This window comes from Pongo pygmaeus, chromosome 10 (genome assembly GCF_028885625.2).
Source record: "Pongo pygmaeus isolate AG05252 chromosome 10, NHGRI_mPonPyg2-v2.0_pri, whole genome shotgun sequence".
NCBI classification, from domain to species: domain Eukaryota; kingdom Metazoa; phylum Chordata; class Mammalia; order Primates; family Hominidae; genus Pongo; species Pongo pygmaeus.
This window is the reverse complement of record NC_072383.2, coordinates 23,625,653-23,637,439: the sequence shown is the minus strand read 5'-3', so window position 1 is coordinate 23,637,439 and position 11,787 is coordinate 23,625,653. Positions and strand designations below refer to the sequence as shown.

General features: G+C 37.6%; 1 long non-coding RNA gene across 1 annotated transcript; it reads right to left on the bottom strand.

Annotated features, from left to right (window-relative positions):
* Window positions 1–2,082: 2,082 nt before the first annotated feature.
* On the bottom strand, window positions 2,083–3,566 carry LOC129010875 (uncharacterized). The gene is made up of 3 exons (XR_008493079.1): window positions 3,544–3,566; window positions 2,986–3,073; window positions 2,083–2,181 (listed from the first exon to the last, which is right to left on the bottom strand). It is a non-coding gene; the product is annotated as an uncharacterized LOC129010875 (long non-coding RNA).
* Between the last annotated feature and the right edge of the window lie 8,221 nt (window positions 3,567–11,787).

The window sequence follows — 11,787 nt, the reverse complement described above, 5'->3', positions numbered from 1 at the left end:
GATCAGCAATGTTTTAAGCAAAAAGTCACAAAGATTACTTCTGTTTTTTATTGGTTCTGGTTATTTAGTTAACTCCTGTTTTGCTTGATATTCATGAACACTTTAGCTCTCTGACAGTTCTGAAAGTTGTTTCCTCTATTCTAATGTCACAATTTTCAAAGTTATCAGAAACCTGCATTTAAGAATACCTGTTAGAGTTCTATAGCTGATTATAAACCACCTTCTAAAGAGGGTTAAAACAAGACAAAAATTGTCTGTGGATGACAAAAACGTCTTAGGACAGCCACAGTCAAAAACACGATTGACAAAGAAATTTTGGTTACCTCTGTGGCACACAATGATTTTATGTAACAATATAACTACTCATAACATACACTAAGCCATATTAGAATTATAGAAGTTTCCCATAATTTTGGAACATATACTAATAACACATTTACAGCCCAAAGGAAACCAAACACCATTTCATATTTGATAATGCTTTCTATATAAATTTTATACCAGATAAGCCAAATATCAGTTTCATTAGTGCATTATTGATGTCAAACCAAATTCTTAATGAAACCTTATCAATAAATGTATTTAATTTTAATCAGTTTGACCATAGGTAAAATTTTCATAAACCTGTTACAACCCTTTACAATTTTTGTTAACGAGCAGATCATAAGCAGGTTCTTGCTTTAAGAAAAACCTGTTGGGCCAGGCAGAGTGACTCACGCCTGTAATCCCAGCACTTTGGGAGGCTGAGGTGAGTGGATCACCTGAGGTCAGGAGTTTGAGACCAGCCTGACCTACATGATGAAACCCCATCTCTATTAAAAATACAAAAATTAGCTGGACATGGTGGTATGCGCCTGTAAACCCAGCTACTTGGGAGGCTGACGCAGGAGAATCACTTGAACCCAGGAAGCTAAGGTTGCAGTGAGCCTACATCACACCACTGCACTCCACCCTGGGCAACAGATCGAGACTCTGCCTCAGAAAAAAAAAAAAAAAAAAGGAAACTCTGTTGTGCTTTTATTCCAATGGTTAATTTGCAGAAAAACTGAATAATACCCCTTTAACTTTAGCCAGTGTCCACACAGAATCTTTTTTGCAGGTTAAGTTTTCATAAACCATCAGAATTTTTTTCTTTCTTAAACAATCCTTTAACACTTTGATGTAGGCAGAAAAAAATCCACCTTCCCATGACTTCTTATACTCTTTCACCAAAAACACATTTTACTTTCTTTATACACCTTGCATGCAAAATTGTTTCTTTGTAGTTTTAATTACATGTTATAATGTTAACTTTCAGCAACTTCTATTTTTGGTGAAAACTTGGGTAAATCTGAGATTTTAATTATGTATTAAGTGTGGATCCTAGCCTAAGAGACACCAGGCAGAAGTGCATGTAAGAGCTGACTCTCCAGCATAGCTAGGGGGTGTGGCTGATTCTACATGTCTCCAGGCCTTACCTTACTTAAGCAGACAAGTTGTACAGTAAGAGTCATGGTGGCATTGTATGAAGCATTTAGAAAGCCTAACAACCTTTGAATTGCACATTTCTTGCATAAATTCCTTTCGCAAATCCTTTCATGACTTCCACAGACCATCTGAGACATTCTTGGACTTTCTGACTTGCCCTAAACATCAATAGTCATTTTACTTTAAGATAAGAATTTACCATACAAGATCCTTTCTCATATAAAATCTCTTTTTTTTATAATCTTCTTTGTATAGCTAGGGGGTATGGCGAATTCCACATGTCCCCAGGCCTTATCTAGAATCTAATGGCTTTAAGATAGATAAATTGAACAATTTTCAAGCAGTTTATGACCTTAAAGCATTTAGTAAACTTAATATCTGACTTGCATAACTTAGACCAAATGTCTTTATTTACCAATAATTTTTTAAACTATCTTGGCCAGGCATGGTGGCTCACGCCTGTAATCCCAGCACTTTGGGAGGCTGAGGTGGGTGGATCACGAGGTCTGGAGTTCGAGACCATCCTGGCCAACATGGTGAAACTCCATCTCTACTAAAAATACAAAAAATGAGCTGGGCATGGTGGCACGCACCTGTAGTCCCAGCTACTTGGGAGGCTGAGGCAGGAGAATCACTTGAACCCAGGAGGCGGAGGTTGTAGTGAGCCCAGATTGCACCACTGCACTCCAGCTTGGTGACAGAGCAAGAGTCCATCTTAAAACAAAAACAAAAACAAAAAACGATCTTTAGTTCCCAAAGATTACTTAAGTTGCATGATTAAAACTCATTATACTTTTTTACTTTTCTGATAAAATATTAAGCTCTTATTATTTTTAAACTAATTAAAGCTGTTTCATATGTAAATATCAAACACATAATACATATAAATACATAGACAGAAGATAAAGGATCATCCCCTAGGCCAGGAATTAAACCCTGAACCCAGGCCACCATTGTGAAAAGAGAAAGCATGGCCACATGGTTACAAGGTCAAGTTCCCAAGGGCATAACTGACCAGAGAGAAACTTCATCCAGTTTACACACACACACACACACACACACACACACACACACAAAGAGAGAGAGAGAGAGAGAAGCCAGAAATCTGATTGGTAAGAAATTCTTATCCTTTTGCTGGCATGCCAGGCTTCTGGATTCCTTTTCCCTGAGCAGCCCTAGTGATCCAGCTGGCTGTACACAGCCCTAGGGGCCAAGCCACAACCCAAAGGAAAATTATCTTTTCTGTTCTGGCCAGAGCAAAATACATGTGACAAAATATAGACATTAGCCACTCTGCTTAACACCCACTGTTAAATTCGAAAGGCTTAAACTTGCCCCTGGTTGGGCCCTGTCATAGTTAATCCAACCTCTGACCAGGAGTTTCAACATGTGGTCTCTGGGTAAGATGGTCACCCTGAATAACAGAGAAGATAAGAAAGAGAAAGGAGAGAAAGAAAAGCATTGCCTGTGGCAGGGTGGGGAAGGCAAAATGATCAGGGAGGCCAGAGAAAGACTTACCCATTGCATCGACACTGAAAACTTCAGGCAGCTGCTGTGGGTCAAGCAGGGATCTTTTCCAGCAATCCTATCAGTTTTCAAGTTTTGCCTTTTAGGGAGGAAAATGCTCCACGTGTCACACAATCCTGTACGTGCCTAATCCTATCACCCACAGGCCTCAACGAAGAGTGCAAGGCAGATTGATCCAAAGAGAATAGCCGTTAACAACCCATAGTGCCGAACCTGTTCTTAGCCAAGAGGGACTTTATCAAGAGGGGCCTCTAATCCCCTAAATCTTAGAAGGCCTCTAATCCCCTTCTAAGTCAGGCCTCTAACCCAAGGCCAGTCAAGCATCCTTGCCTTTTATGAGGAGGGGTCTCTAACCCACTGTGTCTTAGGAGAGACTCTAACTCCCCCAAGTTGGGCCTTGAACAAGCCCATTCTTTATCTGGGTACCCCACCACTTACCCAAAATCATCCAAGCAGTGCTGCAGTCTATTTCCTTTGGGTTGGGGGGTTTTTTTTAGTAATGTCCCTTCAAGATTCACCAGAAACATGCTACAGGACCCCAACACTTACCCAAAGGTAGCTGTCGGGTCAGGGATTCTGCGCTATAGTCCCTCCTGTGGTCACCAGAAATATGTTACAGGACAGGCGTCTGGATTCAGGCCCCAAAAGAGGGTTCTTGGATCTTATGCAAGAAAGAATTCAGAGTGAGTCTGCAGTGTAAAGTGAAAGCAAGTTTATTAAGAAAGTAAAGGAATTAAAGAACAGCTACTCCATAGCCAGAGCAGCCCCAAGGGCTGCTGGTTGCCCATTTTTATGGTTATTTCTTGATGATATGCTAAACAAAGGGTGGATTATTCATGCCTCCCCTTTTTAGACCATATAGGGTAACATCCTGATGTTGCCATGGCATTTGTAAACTGCTATGGTGCTGATGGGAGGGTGGCAGTGAGGATGACCAGAGGTCACTCTCGTCACCATTTTGGTTTTGGTGGATTTAGGCTGGCTCCTTTACTGCAACCTGTTTGTCAGCAAGGTCTTTATGATCTGTATTTTGTGCCAACCTCCTATTTCATCCTGTGACTTAGAATGCCTTAAGCATCTGGGAATGCAGCCCAGCAGGTTTCAGCCTCATTTTACCTAGCTCCTATTCAAGATAGAGTTGCTCTGGTTCACAAGCCTCTGACATGGTCATAAATGTTTTAATTATAATGGGATTAGATTTAGTTACCAGAGTGTTGCGGGATGTCAGGGACCCCAAATGGAGGGACCAGCTGGAGCTGCAGCAGAATAACATAAATTGTGAAGATTTCATTTTAATATGGACATTTATCAGTTCCCAAATAATACTTTTATAATTTCTTATGCCTGTCTTTAATCTCTTAATCCTGTTATCTTCATAAGCCGAGGATGTATGTCACCTCAGGACCACTGTGATAATTGTGTTAACTGTACAAATTGATTGTAAAACATGTGTGTTTGAACAATATGAAATCAGTGCACCTTGAAAAAGAACAGAATAACAGCAATTTTTAGGGAACAAGGGAAGACAACCATAAGGTCTGACTGCCTGCGGGGTCAGGCAAAAAGAGCCATATTTTTCTTCTTGCAGAGAGCCTATAAACAGATGTGCAAGTAGGAGAGATATCACTAAATTATTTTCCTAGCAAGGAATATTAATATTAATACCCTGGGAAAGGAATGCATTCCTGGGGGGAGGTCTATAAATGGCTGCTCTGGGAATGTCTGTCTTGTGCAGTTGAGATAAGGACTGAGATACCCCCTGGTCTCCTGCAGAACCCTCAGGCTTACTAGGGTGGGGAAAAACTTGGCCCTGGTAAATTTGTGGTCAGGCTGGTTCTCTGCTCTCAAACCCTGTTTTCTGTTGTTTAAGATGTTTATCAAGACAATATATGCACCGCTGAACATAGACCCTTATCAGTAGTTCTGCTTTTGCCCTTTGCCTTGAGATCTTTGTTGGACCTGTATCAATAGTTCTGCTTATGCCCTTTGTCCTGTTCCCTCAAAAGCATGTGATCTTTGTTAGACCCTTATTAGTAGTTCTGCTTTTTGTCCTTTGAAGCATGTGATCTTTGTACCTACTCCCTGTTCTTACACCCCCTCCCCTTTTGAAACCCTTCATAAAAACTTGCTGGTTTGAGGCTCAGGTGGGCATCACAGTCCTACTGATATGTGAAGTCACTCCTGGTGCCCCAGCTGTAAAATTCCTCTCTTTATACTGTCTCTATTTCTCAGCCGGCCGACACTTATGGAAAATAGAAAGAACCTACATTGAAATATTGGGGCGGGTTCCCCTAATACAGAGTAACAACATAAAGAATTTGCAGAAGAAAATATTCTGTGAAACAAGATCATGTAGGCATGTCTAACAGCTAGATCATCCGCCAAATTGCAGACATGTTTAAAATGAAATCACTCTCGCACACCTCATGGAAAATCAGCTAATTCATGTCATTGTAGAGTGAACTGAATATTAAGGAATTCAAAACATCTGTGATACCAGACTTCAAGGACATGCATGCTCTGACCTACCCCCCATGAAAACAAGGGAAAAAGAAGGCTGCTAAGGGCTGAGATTTTCAGAGATGCTACGTCGAAATGAGGCTGCCACCATTCTGCACTTTTCAAATTTAAGATAGACTAAGGGATCCGGTCATCTATAAAACTGCTGCAGCAACCACATTAATCATCTAAGAAAGGCTTACTACTTATATGTGTGCTCAGTTGTAACACCTAATATTTAACTCTATACAACCTGCCTCTTGGTTCTTGTTCTATCTTGTCTCTTTTTGTATTTCTAGAATCAGAAATTATAAATTATAGAGTTATAAATTATAACTCTATTTCATACATAAGATTATCTCGAGAGCTGGAATTCTATCATTTTCCCCTTTATATCCTTAGCAGTCTTAAGACTGTGTTTACATATTGTAAATTACAACTGTGGGTTTAATTGAACAAATAAACATACCAAACTGTCCCTAATTTTCATCATCTAAAATATATAAGAAGAAAAATTGTAAACATCATTATATGAGTAATGAAAAAGGATGTACCTTACAAATGTTAGATCACATCTTTAAGCCATAAATTGTGAGGTCAGCACAGGAATAAAGAGCTCAACACAAAAAGAAAGATTCAAGGATATATGGGTATGTAGTATGCAAAAAAGGCAATATTTTAAGTCAGTAGGGGAAAGTTATTAAAAAATAATATTGAGGCCGGGCACAGTGGCTCATACCTGTAATCCAAGCACTTTGAAAGGCTGAACAAGGGAGGATCACTTGAGCCCAGGAGTTTGAGACCAGCCTGGGCAACAGAGTAAGACCCCGTCTCTACAAAAAATAAATAAATAAATTAGCTGAATGTGGCCATGGTACAAACCTAGAGTCCCAGCTACACAGGAGGCTGAGCTGGGAGGATTGCTTGAACCCAGGAGGTTGAAGCTGCAGTGAGCCAGCACCATGCCAGCCTGGGTGAGAGAGCAAGACCCTTTTTTAAAATAATAATGATAATGATAGATTACTTTTCACAGATTTTGGTAAAGTTTGTTTAGTAATCAATGTTATTTAAGTTGTAGTAATAAAAAATTCACAAGTGCTGATAAATACTTCATCATAATTATATAAATATCAAATATATGCATATATATTTGCATATACAAATGCAAACATATATAATATTCTAAATATATATTTATACATATTTACATATGATACATACATAATATATAAATATGTGCATATATATTATGTATGTATATAATATATAAATATGTGCATATATAAATGTAGGCATTTATAATATTATAAATATATATTTATGTATATAACAAACATACATGTATCTCAGTAACAAATACATCACTCTGAAGATGAAAAAATAGATACTTAGCTTGCTTAAATTCTGGAGGTTTCTTAATCCATTTTTCCCCAGGGCTTAGGTGATGATTGGCATTTAGTAGCCACTTAATAATTAATTGTTGAATGATAAAACAGGTGACAGACTAAATATGTTCTGCATTAGGGTTTAAAAATTTTTTTTCAGACTCTACACTGAATTGAATAATCAGCCTTTATTGTTTTACTACCATTCCAACTTTCCCCCAAATGAATGTAATTACTTTAACATCAATTCCTAAGTTAAACTTTTAATATCATGATACCTATTTGGTTCTTCATAAGGAATATTTAAACAAATATTTTGATATTTTGAAGAAAGGATTTCAGAACAATTATGTGTATCCACAAACTACAAAAGGCTAATGCCTACTACTTGTGTGACTGCAATATACGAAAGACACACAAGAATCATTTTCTCTCCCTTCAGATTCAACTTGGCTTTGCTCCAAAGGATGCAATGGTTTTAAGATTTTCTTGCTCTTTAGAGATGTAGTGAAGGGGATTAAAAGGAAGAGCTTTGTAGTTAGACAGTCCTGCTGTCGAATTTGAGCAACTTATTTCATCTCTTTTAACCTCAGTTTCCTCATCTCTGTTGTTATCACTGCAAAACAGTTGCAAAATAGTGATAACAACAGCGATGCACAGAAGATTTAAATAAATGATTGTCAAGTCTTTGAAATAATGCCTGGTGCTAATAAGGGCTCAAATATGTTTTGGCCAATATTATTAAATATTTATCTGGATTAAATAAAATGGTACATAATAGCTGTTATTGCATGAGTTATGTTATTATTAATAAGTAGTAGAAGGAGGTAAAAGACATTCTTAACAATCCAGGCAAATTGTTCCAATGTTTAAACCTTAGTTAGTTCAGAACCCAGAACTTCAAAATCTAGAACTGTGTTAAAACTTTGGGGTCTGCCTAATCCAATGATGTTTTTCTTTTCTTTCCTTGGTGTAAGTTTATCAGAGGCTAGAGGGGAATATGCTGGGGAAAAAGTAAAAAGAATATCAAGGACCTACTTTCTCTGGTCCTTTGTTATCTGCTAAGTCTGCTCATGTTACTCTCCTTTTTTTCCCATTGTATATTTTAAAGCTGCTATGAGTAACACGATCTGGAAAGACAGGGCTAGCAAGGAATGAGGAGTGATACAGTGACTGGAGGCTAAGAGATAATGTCTGCAAGTCATCTAAAACCATTGCAGACACCGGGAGATTGATGGATTTGGAGGATTTCCGGTTGTGAAGACTCTGATGATTGCTAAAGAGTTAAGTGAAATACTAGCGTGCTTTTTGTGTGTGTGTTTTTTGTTTGTTTGTTTGTTTTTTTATAAAAACAGGCAGAATGTAGCCCTATTAATTGTAAACTGGCAAGATAAACCAGGATGCCAGTAACCACTAGATGACAGATTGTCAAGAAATCCAGTAATAACCATCCACAAGAGTTTAAAGTACAGTGAGGCGAAATCCTGATGGCTTTAAAAGAATAAAGCCTACTGTACCAATTAATTAACTTTTATGATAGTGTTAGACCATTAGTGATAATGAGGAAACATTGGATTTAATATATTTGAACTGTGGTAAGATGTGATTCTTTCTTTTTGTCAACACATTAAAACCATATGGTCTAGAATCCAGTATTATAAATTAGAAAATTGACTGGAAATCTATCCAACTGGTTCACAGTGCTATTGCTGCTGAAATTTACTAAATGGGTCTATTTAAGGATCAGTCCAAGGGATTTTTAATATACTTATAGGAGACAAGGATGAGACATTTTACAAAAAAAGCAGTAGGAGTTTCTACCCACTCATACACCTCTGAGTCAGTGCTTAGAAACAGTAATTGCCAAACTGAGGTACACCTTCTTGACCCAAAACCGTATGTCTGAAACAAATATGTAAGAGGTGTCCAAACACAGACCTTCAGATAGAAAAAATAAAAAGGAAGGTGGAGGAGAAAAGGGGAAGAGGCAGAGTGGTAGAAAAACCTAAATAATATGAGATGTCCTAATTAACTATAAAAGGAATACAAAACTTATGTATTTAGATAGAAGCAAATTGACTCCTTTAATGTTAGTTATCTCTTGAGTTTATCACAAAATAATAAATGATAAAAGCAGTACACATGACAAATCATAAAAAACCAAAATTATCAACCTGAGGGTGAAAAGAAGGACCAAATATTATGAAGCAAATGAATATTCTTCTAAGTAAAAACTGAGTCAAAAGGAAATTTAAAATATATTGTATTAGGCCATTCTTGCATTACTATAAAGAAATACTTGAGCTTCGGTAATTTATAAATAAATGAGATTTCATTGGCTCACAGTTATGTGGGCTTTACAGAAAGCATGGTGCTGGCATCTGCTCAGCTTCTAGGGAGGCCTCACCAAGCTTACAATCATGGTGGAAGGTGGAGGGGGACGAGGCACATCACATGGTGAAAGCAGGTGAAAGTGAGAGAGTAGAGTGAGGAGGTGTCACACACTTCTAAATGACCAGATCTCATGTGAATTTAGAGCGAGAACTGACCTATCACCAATGGGATGGCCTAAGCTGTTCATGAGGGATTCATTCCCATGGTCCAAACACCTGCCACCAGGCCCCACCTCCAGCACTGGAGATTATATTTCAACATGAGATTTATCTGGGGACAAATATCCAAACTATACATACATTAATACTATTTTCAAATTTATTGATAAGAAAACTATATACAAAATTGGGCTACTGCTAAATCAGAAATTTTTTTATTATCAGAATAGGACAAGAGAAAATAAGCACCGTGCTTAACATTTCAAAAAATATCGGGGCTGGGTGCAGTGGCTCACGCCTATGATCCTAGCATTTTGGGAGGCCGAGGAGGTGAGCAGATGATCTGAGCTCAGGAGTTCGAGACCAGCCTGGGCAATGTGGCAAAACCCCGTCTTCACAAAAAATATAAAAATTAGCCGGATATGGTGGCTTGCGCCTGTAGTCCCAGCTACTTGGGAGACTGAGGTGAGAGGATTGTTTGAGCCTCGTAGGTAGAGGTTGCAGTTTGTTGGGATAGCACCACTGCACTGTGTCTCAAAAACAAAAACAAAAACAAAAACCTGCAGGGAGGGGAAATGGGAAGAGCAGTCTCCAGAAAATCAATCTCTCAGCTTAGCCAAGGCTACCTCAGCTATAATAGAATATGCAAATATAAATGGGATTCTGTTGTGCCACCAATAATCAGTTTGGGTGAAAATATTTTTTCAAAAAAAAAAAAGATTGCATAGGCATATGCAGCATAAAGAGTAAGTTACTCAGGAATAAAGATGTGCAAGAACTTTTTCTTCTTTGGTATATGCTCATTTTTTAAATTATAAAATATTAAAATGTAAAAAGAAACAAATAGTGTCTTTTTGCTACTCAGCAATAATTACAAATAACATTAGCTCCACATGGTTTCGTTAAAAATAATTTAATCCAAACCGTGATTAGTCTAAATGACAAAGTGGTCAAAACACATTCTCAGTAATTAACTTTTACACATGATGCTCCATTTACCAATTTCCCAATCACTATGCATCTTTAATAATTTTTGTCTGGTTTTGGAATTTTTCAGATGGTTTTCCTGTTTTTCTTAAGTATTTTCAGCTAATTCTATAGGTCTGAGCTATATGAACAATGAAATTTAAAAAATAACCTAAATACTAAGTGGGAAACAAGAAATTTGTGTTACCCAGGCTCCATAAACTTAGGCAGTCAATAAATTAAAATGTAGTCACAAAAAGTATCCATTGAAATGAAAAACAAAATAAGGTGATCAAACTGTACATATGTGTTTTCAAGTTAAAAAACTAAAATTAAAAAATACATATATATGCACATATATATCTATATTTATGCCCAGAAAGGGATTTACCAAGGTAGAAGTCATTGTTCGACATAAACAACATAAATCAGTATTTTTATTGTAAATTGACAAATTATCATTGTATATATTTATGAGATACAAAGTGATATTATGTCATATATATATACAATGTGGAATGATTAAATCAGCTAATTAACACATCCATCACCTCAAATACATATCATTTTTTGTGGTGAGAACATTCGCAATTTACTCTCTTAGCAACTTTTAAAATCTTTTTTTATTTATATTTATTTATTTATTTATTTATTTATTTATTATACTTTAAGTTCTGGGATACATGTGCAGAACGTGCAGGTTTGTTACATAGGTATAAACATGCTGTGGTGGTTTGCTGCACCCATCAACCGGTCATCTACATTAGGTATTTCTCCTAATGCTATCCCTCCCCTAGACCCCCACGCCCTCACAGGCAGGCCGTGGTGTGTGATGTTCCCCTCCCTGTGTCCATATGTTGTCATTGTTCGACTCCCACTTATTATTAACTATGGTCATCATGCTGTGCAATAATCTCAAAAAACATATTTCTCCTAACAGAAACTTATTACCTTTTAACCAACATCCCCCCATCCCCAGCCTTTGATAGCCACCATTCTACTCTCTACTTTTATAAGGGTTCAATTGTTTTTTTGTTTGTTTGGTTGGCTTTCTTTTCTTTCTTTCTTTTTTTTTTTTTTTTGAGAAAAGAAGGAAGGAAGGGGAGAGGGAGGGAGGGAAGGAGGGAGGGAGGGAGGGATGGAGGGTGGGAGGAAGTCTTGCTCTGTCACCCAGGCTGGAGTGCAGTGGCATGATCTCAGCTCACTGCAGCTTGTACCTCTTGGGTTCATGCAATTCTTCTGCCTCAGCCTCCCAAGTAGCTGCGACAACAGATTCATGCCACCACGCTTGGCTATATAAGTATTTGATTGTTTTACATTCCACATTAAGCGAGTTCATGTGTTTTTCTGGCCTGGCTTAGTACACGTAGCTTAATGTCCTCCAGGTTCAT